This window comes from Leptinotarsa decemlineata, unplaced genomic scaffold (genome assembly GCF_025532065.1).
Source record: "Leptinotarsa decemlineata unplaced genomic scaffold, Ldec_3_MD MMD2_tig00002974_RagTag_RagTag, whole genome shotgun sequence".
NCBI lineage: Eukaryota > Metazoa > Arthropoda > Insecta > Coleoptera > Chrysomelidae > Leptinotarsa > Leptinotarsa decemlineata.
The window spans coordinates 14,079,185-14,091,891 of record NW_027412578.1 but is presented as its reverse complement, the minus strand read 5'-3'; the positions used below and the strand labels follow the sequence as shown (position 1 = coordinate 14,091,891).

At 36.5% G+C, this 12,707-nt stretch overlaps 1 protein-coding gene across 6 annotated transcripts in view; it reads left to right on the top strand.

The window, feature by feature from the left end:
- The window catches only part of Csgalnact (Chondroitin sulfate N-acetylgalactosaminyltransferase), a 337,563-nt gene that overhangs the window by 302,030 nt on the left and 22,826 nt on the right, over positions 1–12,707 (top strand). The gene's annotated exons all lie outside the window — the stretch shown is intronic.

The window sequence follows — 12,707 nt, the reverse complement described above, 5'->3', positions numbered from 1 at the left end:
GTGTTCTGATTGGCGAATGGAGGATTTGTTGTCTGCATTCGTATCTGTGACGAGATGCACGGTTGGTCTGAGTTCGGATGAATATGGCGCAGCAGAAGTTAATTTATTTTATCAGTTCGGACTTACATTGTCTGAAATAATATGAATTGATTTGAAATCCCTGAAAAAAATAAAAGATTAACCGAAAATAACCATTTTATTAAAACAAAAAACTGAAATTACAAGAAAATACATACAAGCTACAACCAGAAAATGAAAAATTGAAATATTACTAAAAGCTGAAAATTAAAACTATCATTAACAAAAATGTAAAATAAAAACTGAAAGATTCCAAACCAAGTTACGTCACGACGTTTCGATTGTTAGTATTCACAATTGTCTTCGGTTGCTTTCAGCTTTCACATATCCCCTCTTTCCTCTTTCCGCTTCATTGGTTTTAGCGGGAGATGACCGTTTGGCAAGAGTTGATCGTTTTTCGCTTGATAAGAGGTTTCCATATGTTACGTATCCCTACGCTAGCTTGACTAGATGCGTTGTTGGACAACATATACGCGGCTTCCTTGAATTTTCTCTTAAACCAGTGTTCCTCTTTGTGGATGATTTCAGCTTGAGCCCACTTGATATTGTGTTGATGAGTCCAAACATGCTCTGCTATTCCGAATTTGCTGGTTTCTTCTCGCTGTGTGTGTTTTTTGTGCCCAGCAATGTGAATTTTCAATGACCTCTTAGTTTCATCGATGTATGATTTTCCGCACTTACTTCTTGGAATCGCAGTCCACGTTTGGTGGCCTGGTTTTTGTGAGGCTGCTACGGATAGTGTTCCCAGATCTGAAACAGGTCCTGATGTTATACTTGGACCCAATTCTTCTTATCCTTTCCGATAATCCTCTGATGTAGGGAAGTGCAAGCACTGGTTGTGGCGGCTTCTCTTCCTTGTGGAGCTCTTGTTGTTTTCTAGCTAAAGCTAGAGTAACCATTCCGTTGAGGGTCATTTTTGATGATGCCTATTTTTTTTTTCGAGACCTTCCTTTGTATTACAGAGCTCGAAAGCACGGTCTAGTGAAGTCTTGATGATTTCTCTCTCAGTTGAATATTGGTCACTGAATTTCTGGTTCAGATACTGTCCTGTGTGAGTGGGTTTTCGATATACAGATGTTTCCCGTTTAGTGTCGGTCCTCTTCACCAATACGTCTAAGAAAGGCAATTCGTTGTGGACTTCCTTCTCCATTGTGAAACGAAAAGACTCTCTTTGTTGATGTACTTCAGGAAAATGTCTAGTTCTACATTCCCATGGTTCCATATTATGAAGGTGTCGTCTACGCATCTCAACCAGACTCGTGGCTTCCTGTGGGCTTCTTCAATGGCCAGAGTTTCAAACCACTCCATATATATATATTAGCTTTAATCGGTGAAAGTGGCGATCCCATTGGCAGTCCCCTATCTTGCGTAAAAAATTCGTCCTTCAGTTGGAAGTAGCGGTTTCGTACACAGCATCCTAGTAATTCCATGATTACTTGTATCGGTAAGTTTGTTCTATCTTTCAGGTCCCCAACTTCGGATAGCTTCTTCTGTATAATTTGAAGTGCTTCTTCGACAGGAACGTTGGTGTAGAGGCTCTCCACGTTGAAGCTGATCAGTTGATTCTGCTCTTTGACTTCGATTTCCCGTAGTAGTTCAACGAAATGTCTTGTATTTTTCACAAAAGAAGATGTTTTACGCCTTGCAGTGGTTTAATTATTGGTAGTAAAAATCTGAACAAGTTCTGAGTGGCTAAATCTCTGGAGCTAATGATCGGTCTGAGCGGAACATCTTTTTTGTGGATTTTGGGTAGTCTATACAAGTGAGGGGGCTTACTGTGGTGCGGTGTTAGCGATGATCGCTCTTTTTCCGAAAAATAGACGTGGTGTGTTCATTTTTTATTTTCTGGTTATAGCTCATATGTTATTTCCTTGTAATTTCAGCTTTTTGTTTCAATAAAATTGTTATTTACGGTTGATCTTTTATTTTTCTAGGGATTTCAAATCAATTTATATTATTTTAGACAATGAAAGTCCGAACTGATGAAATACACCACGAAACATTGTCAACCACCTTCAAACAGAAGTAAATTTGTTTTGTATCATCCCGATATGAAACAATGTGGAAATCTTCCAAACATGGAGCAGTAGAAAGTCAAAAACTTTCCCTCCCAAAAATTAGTCACTCCTAAAAATATAGCCCTTTCAATTTGATGTATTATTACATGTTGACAAAGTGTCATGGTGAACTTCATCAGATATTACTCGAAGTCACCACCCGAAGACGATACAAACGATCGAAATGTCGTGAAGTAATCTCTCTGCCGACTCTTTAATCGAGGAGGCGGCTGCACCAAGTATCCGGTAAATGCAATTCTTGGAATCACAGTCCGCGTTTGGTGGCCTGGTTTTCGTGGGGCTGCTACGGATAGTGTTACCGGATCTGAAGCAGGTTCTGATGTTGTACTTGGAACCAATTCTTTTTATTCTCTCCGATAATCCTCTGATATAGGGAAGTGCAAGCACTGGTTGTGACGGTTTCTCTTCCTTGCGAGGCCCCTGCTGTCTTCTAGCCAAAGTCTTTTTTACCATCGCTTTGGAGTAGCCATTCCGTTGAAGATCATTTTTGATGATGTCTAGTTCCTTCTCGAGACCTTCCTTCGTGTTACAAAGCCCAAAAGCATGGTCTAATAGAGTGTTGATGATTCCTCTTTCAGTCGATTGATGGTGGTTGGAATCGTGGTTCAGATACTGTCCCGTATGAGTGGGTTCTTGGTATACAGATGTTTCCCATTTAGTGTCGGTCCTCTTCACCAAAACGTCTAAGAATGGCAATTCGTTGTGGATTTCCTTCTCCATTGTGAAATTGATGGAAGGTCTCACGCTGTTGATGTGTTTCAGGAAGGCGTCTAGTTCAGTATTCCCACGGTTCCATATTATGAAGGTGTCGTCAACATATCTCAACTAGACTCAAGGTTTCTTGTGGGCTTCTTCAATGGCCAGAGTTTCAAACCACTCCATATATATGTTGGCTATGACTGGTGAAAGTGGCGATCCCATTGGCAGTCCCTCATCTTGTGTAAAGAATTCGTCCTTCAGTTGGAAACATCCATTTCTATATATTAGATTAGATCATGTAACTAATGGAATTCAATATATTGCATAATATAAACAACTCAAATATAATGTGTTAATCATTAGGCTACATACGGATACACAATAACCCTGTACAAATTATGATCGCCCTTCAATCTCAGCAGTAACCGCAAAATCAAAACTATCGCGCGAGAAAATGAATTCAAGCGATCTGACAAACGAATGCGACCAAGTCGTGTCATTGTTTTGTGATATCTTCAGGTAGATAGATACTTACCAATTCCAAGATGCAAATTACATACTCTTATTTTATTGAATTTTATCCATCATAATTTTTAAGGCTTTTGGCCGTGTCTGGCATGAGAGTTTGCTGGCCAAACTTCGATGCTATGGCTTGTTAGATCATTTTTATGTATGGCTTTTTAGCTTCCTGAAACAACGTTCCCTGCAAGTGGCCGTCGATGGATATCTGTTGAGTACTTTCACCAGTAGTGTTCCACAGGGATCCATATTATCTCCAACCCGCTTTTCATTGTATATTAACGACTTATTGGAAACAAAAGAGCTACTGGATTCCATGGATTTCATCCAGAAAAAAGCAGTTTTCGTCATCTCCTGAATATGTCAACTTGGTTGGTGGAAGGCAGGTCAAGAAGGGTATTACATTTGATCAACATGTTGTAGTTCAAGCAAACTTTTCAGATTAATCTCCCAAATCAAACATCACCTTGACGCATAACGCAAATAAAATCCTTATTATAATAAATTATATCCTGCTGAATATAATTAACTTTGACAGTACTTTTGAGCTTATGGTATAATACCAAAAATTCCAATTTCAATATTCAATTTCCCGATTCCGGCATTGCGAATTGCCAAATAAATAGACTGTTTATCATTATCCGTTAGATCGCATTCAACTAGATGATTAATTTCCCGTACTTCACCGGCCACTCGATGCGTTTCCAGATAGTGAAACTACATTTGCATCACTACATGTTTCATATGTGCCTCTACAAATTTCCAGAGGAAATTATACTACTCGCATATTTATCAGCTCTAATTAATGACTGGAAATTAATGATGGGTTTCTTTGAACTGTTATTAAAAGTTTCTCTGTTGCTTTAGCGTGTCGCAAGGGCAAAAGCAGAGAAAGCTAAAAAAGGCAAGAAAAATCAGCCAAATAACTATACAGTGTGTAACAACGAAAACTTAACAGAGTTAAATGAAAAAAATTTCGAGCACTTCTTATCAGTTTTTTGTTAAATAAAATCCCTTTTTTAAAATCAATACCCACTCCTCTTCTCCCAGTTTTCATTAGTACATCGTTCGATTGTTTTGTTTAAACGGGTCGTGTATTGTTATTTGTTCAAAAATGCCTTACACTACTGCTGAAAGTGATTCAGTTATTGCCTTATTTTTTGGCAACAACCAATATGCTAATAGAACATCAATTTTATTTAACGAGCAAAACCCTGGTAAACACCTAAGCAGAAATCACGTTCTGGATTTGGTCACAAAATTCAGGGAGACAGGTTCGGTTTTAAATAAGAAAAGAAAAGTTCAGAGAAGGGTAGTGAATGACGATAATGCGATTGGAGTGATTGGTCAAGTCATCGCCAATACCAGGTTAAGTACCAGAGGTTTATCAGCAATGGCCGGAATAAGCCATATGAGCGCATGGAGAATCCTTAAAAACCACAAATTCCATCCTTACAAAATTAACCTTGTTCATGAACTCAATGAGGATGATTTTGACCAAAGACAGGAGTTTTGTGAGGGCATGAGTGAGAGATTAAAGCAAAATACCGAGCTGCTTTATAACATCTGTTTTTTCGGACGAAAGCTCATTTCATTTAAATTGTTGCGTGAACCGTCACAATTGCCGTTATTGGTCGGATGGAAACCCAAGACAATAAGCAGAAATACATACTCAACATCCCCAAAAGTTGAATGTCTGGGCCGGAATATTAAGCAATCATATTATAGGTCCATAGTATAGTTGAAATAATTGAACAGGATCCAAGATGTCAAGATGAATTTATACATTTTCAAAAAGACGGTGCACCACCCCATTATGCCCAGCAGGTTCAAAATTTTTTGAATAATCATTTTGAAGGACAATGGATTGATTGGCAGAAGAGGTCCAATTGAATGCCAGCACGATCACCAGATTTAACACCACCGGACTACTTTTTGTGGGGATATTTAAAGTCTAAAGTTTATGATACACAGCCAGCCAATTTGGATGAATTACGTCGTAGAATTAAGTTTTTAGTATGATTCACTTTTTTATCAGAAGCATAAAATATCCACGTCAAAAGGCAACCTTCAAAAGGAGGTGCCACTCAATTTGCCTAAAATGTAAGGGTGGTAACCAACCTCATCCCCCGAAAAAATCTCCTCGTAATAAATAAATAATTTTTACTTTTTTACGAAATCAAATGTACACGTATTAGCAGGTTGTCATAAAAAGCAAAATTTTTTTTATGAAAGTTCTTAACGTAAATTGTACCTTAAAACAATTTGATTTATTTTAAAAAGAGTTGAACTCAATAAAAATACCTTTAAATCTTGAAATTATCTGGAAAAATAATTGTTACAAAAATTGTCTTTCAACAGAGATGTAAAGGTATTCGAAAGCTTCAAAACCAGGTGCCACTCGACCTACTAAATAAGGGTTGTCGGACGCACCCCCCCGAGGGGGTGCGTACTACAAAAAATCTGATTAGTCTGAAAGGTGTCCCCCTTCAATTAGAAATCGACATGTCCGAGCTTTTTTTAAAAATATTATTTTTATATATTCAAAATTGGCTCTGTTAAGTTTTCGTTGCTACACACTGTATACCAGTCGCTTTGCCATCAGTAATATCAAAAACCATGAAGAAAGGTGTGAACCACTATATCCTCAGATATGGTGGCTTTGGAAGGTGGCTTTGGATTCGAATCCAATGTGAATCGCTACTTTCGCCAGACACCTCTCTTAGAATGCCTTGAGGATTTTTCTGTAGTGCTTTTGTTTTGTATTTCAGGAACATAACATATACTTGATAAAGCATTCAATGGAGCAATCAAAGAGTTTGTTAGATGAATATAAATAAGGTGAATTGTATAGACAAGACACGTATACAAGATAAAGATAATACATGGATCAAAAATGCCTGAAAATTGATGAATACATAAAATCTGGACTGCGGAAAATTCAAATGGAACCATTATAAAATTTCTGCACACTGTTGAAGAAACTATTACTTCATCTACTCTCCTTTCAGATCCTGAAACGATCAGTACTTCAGTTTTGAATTCCTAGAAATGTTTTGGTGAAGGTTTATACATTTTCATGACATGACATGACAAAAAAAGAGGTCTCTACAGTCCATATATTTTGATTAATACATTTTTAGAAGAAAACCACACTAGCTGATTGACTAACTAGCTAACTAAGCTAACTAAGTATTATATAAATCATTTGGGCCTGTTGAACCTATAAAAAAGTCTGTTTCATTTAAGTTCCACCAGGAAGATTTAGAGTTGGAACAGCGTTCCCAAATAACTTGTGAGACCAAGCAGAAATGTATTTTGCTTCAAAATGACTATCACATAGCCTTCTAGAACCGTAAACTTATTTCGGGTCCATTTCCATCAGTTCCAAGTTATTAATTACCAGTATCCATTTCTTGAACCTATTTATATCTTTATCTGGATTAGGGAACGCATGTCTTATACTAGATATATTTTTGCAATAAGGAACGCGACATTTGTTGTGGTAAACCATTGTAAAACAATCAAAATAACGAAATAAATAATCACTAGGGTACACAGTCAGACAACAACACCATAGACCAACAACACATGAGTGACATGAGTCACATGACCATCTTTTATATATTATGCACATGTTCTTCTTCTTCTTATTTTTGACATACATTACAAACCACAGGAATATATGTGGGTCCGTGACATAAAACCAAAGAACAAATTTACAGTGCCATCTCAAGATTTGTATCGGTACTACTAAAAAAGGGATTCAAGGTGAAGTAACCTACGTGAACCTTCTAGGGTATATGGTCTGTGGGTAGCGCTGCCGAAGACTGCTCAGAAGAATCCCAGATCTGTGAAAATAAAAATAAGAATTTAGATAACGGGTATGTTAAAGTTCACAATTTGAGATTGAAAATGAAAAGGTTTATTTTTGTGTTCAGATTTTGTCAAGCAGTATGCAACTACTAATGGAAAAACGGAACGTTACATAGTCCAAGATTATTCATTCTTATATTGTCTCTCTTCCTTGTGTACTGATTAAGTACATTGCTTTGACTTTTTTATTGACTAATATTTTCACGTCCATATCTCTACAAATATTTATTATTCTCTGACGTATATCCAATATTGAAGCAGGTCCAGTTTCGTTCACCTGTTGCTTCAAATAGCCTCATAAAAAAGTCCAAAGGTGTCAAATCTGGCGAGCGGGCTGGCCCCCCAGTCGCCATCTTGAAAGATTCATCTGTCAATTCCACTTCAAAATAAAGTATTCATGCATTAATTACCTCAATTTTTTGAGTAGACTAGTTCGAAAAGTGCGGGGGGGACGTTTGAGAAATGCACTGCATATATCTTGAAGGAATTGTCATGATTTTGAGATCAATAAACTTTTGTCTTACATAAAGGACAAGTTTTCTACTTCTCTATCATCGGAACTTCTAAAAATATTGAATAAGACCAAACTATATAGAAAATTGAATAAAAGATACTTCAATTTAGCAATTTGAGCAAATTCATGTAAGCGATAACTTACCAATAAAAACACAATACGTAATGACAATAATATGACACGAAATTCATTATTCAACACTTCTTATCCCTGCTGCTCCCACCCTTCTCTCTCACCACGAGACCGTAGTAACTAGGAAGTTGAAATATGACGTCGGATTTTCGTTCGAGATATTGGTTTTGTACAACGTGATAAATTACAAGAGGAAACTTTCTTTATATGACGCCATAAAATTTCACACGGCGCTGCCATCGGACTCGCAAAAGGGCTCTTAAGTGATTTATTTAGACCTGTAATCGTTTCGGATTTCGACTTGGGGTCGACGCCACCTGCTATGAAGTCGTCCAAGGAATCAATTCGTTTTTCGTTTGTTTGGCGACGAACTCAGGGAACAAAAGATGTATTAGTGCTTATTCTGAAGTGGTGTTTTTGATTGTTGGTTTAGCTTCAATAAAGAATAATAAGCGTCGCAGGACATTGACATACTTCGGTGAACCCACCAATAACATCGCTCGTTTTTTGTAAAAGGCCAGACTTGGACGAAGCTTACTGGACAAATGATAATTTTGATTGATAGAGAAAGATAGTCTAACTTCATCCAAAATCTGCATGCATATACTCCGCGGAGGTCTACTGATTCGGCCCTTCCCCATTTGGTTGGCAGAATCGTGAGATCATTGGACAATAAAGAATCCACCCTGGGTATAATCATAGATATCGAGGGAGCGTTTGATAAAACAACCTTTCCAACAATTACCCAGCAACTACATTCCAAGAATGTACCCCTGGTAGTAGGAGAATGGATACTCAAAATGCTCTCTAGTAGAGCAATAAGTATCAAAGTAGAAGACATCACAGTGAAAGGACTGGTCATGAGGGGATGTCCACAGGGAGGAGTCTTATCACCCCTTTTCTGTAACATAGATAGATGGATAGATAGATTTTATTGAAGTTTTCAAATTGAACATATGAAAACTTAAGTCACTATGGTATAAATATATAATTAAAATACAACAAATCAAAAGATTATCACAGGTTTATACATTCGTGGGAGTACATTTTAGTATAACTCAATATTGAAAAAAAAGAGAAAAAGTGTCACAGATATAAACGCATTACTCTAAAATATATAGATATCAAAATATAATGAAAATGTAAGTATACACTCGCATATATCATGTCTATATTTGTTAGGATTATAAAAATGTTGATGGCTAATACTAATATCTAACCTTCTTCTGTTTTCTGCAATCGTCATGAAGTTGCCATAAAAAATTCTTGCATCGAATAGGGTTCTATGTTACACAACAAATCGAAAACTAGAATTTTGAAAGTATGCCGTCTGCCTTCTTTTCTGATTGTCACTGGTAAATGATTATATAGTTTGATGGCCATATAGCGTGAACCTCTTTCTGTATTTCTCAGTCTATGTTTAGGAAGAACGAGGTTCGAATTGTTCCCACTATAATACTCGTGAATGTTTTTATGAATAATGAATTTTTCTTTGTTGTCATAAACGAAAATAACACAAACATAAATATGGATCCCATATAAAGTAAGTAATCTATTACTTTTAAAAATTCCGCGACAGGAGTCTGTTAAGTTCATGTTGAGCATATTCTTTATTATATGTTTTTGCATAATGAAAATCGTTAGTGCTTCCACCCCAGAACATAACTCCATACTTGAGGAAAGGATATACGATTCCATAGTATGCTGTTTCCCTCTGAGTCAAACGGTAGCTATCCCTGCAGCGATGTCTACCGACAGTACCAGAGACCAGCAAAAAAGGCGGCTAAAGGAAAACATCAGATAGAAAGAAAGTTATTCACTTTCAATTAACACTAAATTACAGGGAATGCTGAATTCTAATATTGGGTCTTCCAAGAGGGTGTTCCATAGACAACGACGTGTATTCGCTGAATGGGCTCTGAAGCAGTTGGCAACTAAGCCTAATTTTCATTGAAAAATCACCTTCAACGATAAGGCCATTTCTGGATGCTATGGCTTTGAAGGATTGTCATATAACTGGCTTTACAGTTATCTAACAGGTAGGAAGCAGTTAGTAAAACTCCAAGGAAATACATCGCATATTGAGAATAATACATCAGCTGTAGTAGTAGTAATCTTTATTATAGGATACATCCTAATCTTACAAGACATAATAACTAATTAACTATTTAAATTTCCACAGTGCCAAAAATATTATTAAAATTCAAATCTGTATGTAGATAATAACAATAATGAAGATAAACTAAATAAAAAGAAAAACCCAATGTTGGAAACCAATATTGATATAGTAACTATATATAATATACATATTTTCCAACCAACTAACGCTCTAAGTATTCCAATAATTTACTTTTGAACCCTCTTACAGTATTTTCCTCTTTAATGGCATTTGGTAAATTGTTAAATTCCCGTAGTCCCTTGTAGAATAAGTTTTTCGTTCCGCCACCAGTGTGAGTTCTATATATGTATATGAAAATTATCATAAGATTTTGTCTCATGTTCATGTATTTGATTATTAAAAACCAAAAATTCATTAAAATACGTTGGTTGGGGTTATTTTAAATATAAAAACCATTGTTAAAAAGAATAATCGATTTGAAATCGACAGCCATTGTAGTATATTTACCACAAGGTTCGGTTCTGGGTCCTATCCTACTTCATCAAATTCAGCCTGATTTATTCACGGAAAATTGGACGTTTCGGATGTGCTGTACCCATAGAAGCCGTGACGGGCATTTAAACTATGTTATATTCCACACATAATTGCATCGATAGGTCTTTCAAAAGAATACACACAGTTTATTTTGTTTAAATTTAAAAGTGAGAAGCGCTTGATGAAAGACGGCAATCAGTCCAGATTTCGTTCTCTCTGATCGTCACTCTAACTTCGAAACCCTATATTCTTTCATTCAAACCAAACTTGTCTTGAAAAACATCAAACGTTGTTCAAAGACCTTCTTTCAGCTCCGGAAACCTCTCAGATGCAAGAAACTTCTCACGAGCTCTTGTTTGCAGACTCTAACACGACGATCACCAGGTAAACTTTCGTTACACTCACCGCAGATGGTTGCCAAAATCGATGTTAATTAAAATACAAGACGAACTTCGGGTCTTGTTTACTCTTCCCGGTTTGTTTTTCCTCTTAACGTTTCACTTTATGTGAGTGGGTTAAACCGTGTTTTCTTCCACGATGCTTTCGAGGTTGAAAGCAATCGGTCCCGATTCGTTCGGGTGGAGAAGGGTAGTGCTTTTGAAACTATACAAAGTGTTTCCAAATGATATTCGAGAATATTACTTTTGGGTCCATTTGGTCTCAACTTTTTACCTACAGGGTGCTGAAGTTTCAAGAAAAATTATTCTTTTAAGAAACTTACATGACACTCTAGATATTTTTATGAACGCTGTACGCATTAACTATATTTTTTTCTGTAGAACATAATTGTTCATGCCAGTGACGTCCAAGGAGGATCAGGACTGGATAGTTTCAGAGGGGAAAGTGATACGCAACTGTTTTTTCACAAAATAAAGACCATCATGCAAATTTTGTTCATTTGTTTCGTTTTGGAGTTCATCAATTTTCATTTCAGGAAAAAATGACCTGTGTAACTTCTAGCAATGTTATTCAGGATAATAATTTCTAGGATAATAAATCTCTAGAATAGTTATTTGAAAAATACAAATGTTTTATCGACACTCCATACAAATCAATCAAAGTATTCATTAACCTCCACAAACTTGATAATAATAATAATATTCATTTGACTACGTTACATAATACAATATGTTTGTAGCAAGTCATGCTTGGCTTTACATTTAAAACTTGTAAGTTGAAATTTACACGCAAATAACAACAATCACATATGTAAGAATTTTCACTTGTAAGTGTTCAGACTGAGTTCTTTGAAATCTTGGGGCAAAATATTGTACAGAGAGTAATCTATGGAATTTTTTGCTTTAAGTGATAATGTGGTGAGCGAACAGGAGTACGATAAACCAAATGCTGTAAATTGCTACAAATAGAGAAACCGAGAAGATTGAGATCCGGGGATCGAGCAGGCCAGTTCTGTGGTCCTCCTCGACCTATCCACTGATTTGCATATGTTTCAGTTAAATGCTGACGTGCTACTTGACTAAAATGGGCTGGAGCCCCATCATGCCCAAAGGAACTTCCTCTAGCAGTACTGGATGCACTTCTCTTAAAAATTGAACGTATGCCGCACCATTTAATCGAGGAGGTAGAAAATGAGGCCCAATTAAATCATCCCCAATAACTCTGAGCCACACGTTAAGAGAAAACTGTTCTTGATGATTAGTTTCGACAATAGCGTGAGGGTTGTTCCTTTAAAATTGGAAATACCGTCATATGATCAACATTCAGCTTGAAAGCATAGTTTCTTGTACTGGTAGTAGGTTGTTCTTCAATCAAATTGAGTACTGCTTCCTCAAGCTATGGTGTTCGTATTTCTCGATGGCGACCACAATCCTGCGTTCTTTTGTCGAATGAACCATATTCTGGTAATCGTTGTTGAAGTCGAGAAAATATTCTATGTGAAGGATGCTGCTGTTGAGGATACATTTCAGCATATCTTCTAGAAGCTTCTAACCCATTCCCCTGCGACAGACCGTAAACGTAATGCATATCAGACATTTCCACATTTGTGTATGCCATTTTAATAACAAGTGAATATTGAAGTAACAAATTAGGAACAGAACAACAACACACAATTAGTAATAATTCAATTTCGAAAATTCATACAATGACAGCGTCATACCTATTTAATTGTCACTATCGCTAATAGCGACCTACTAGA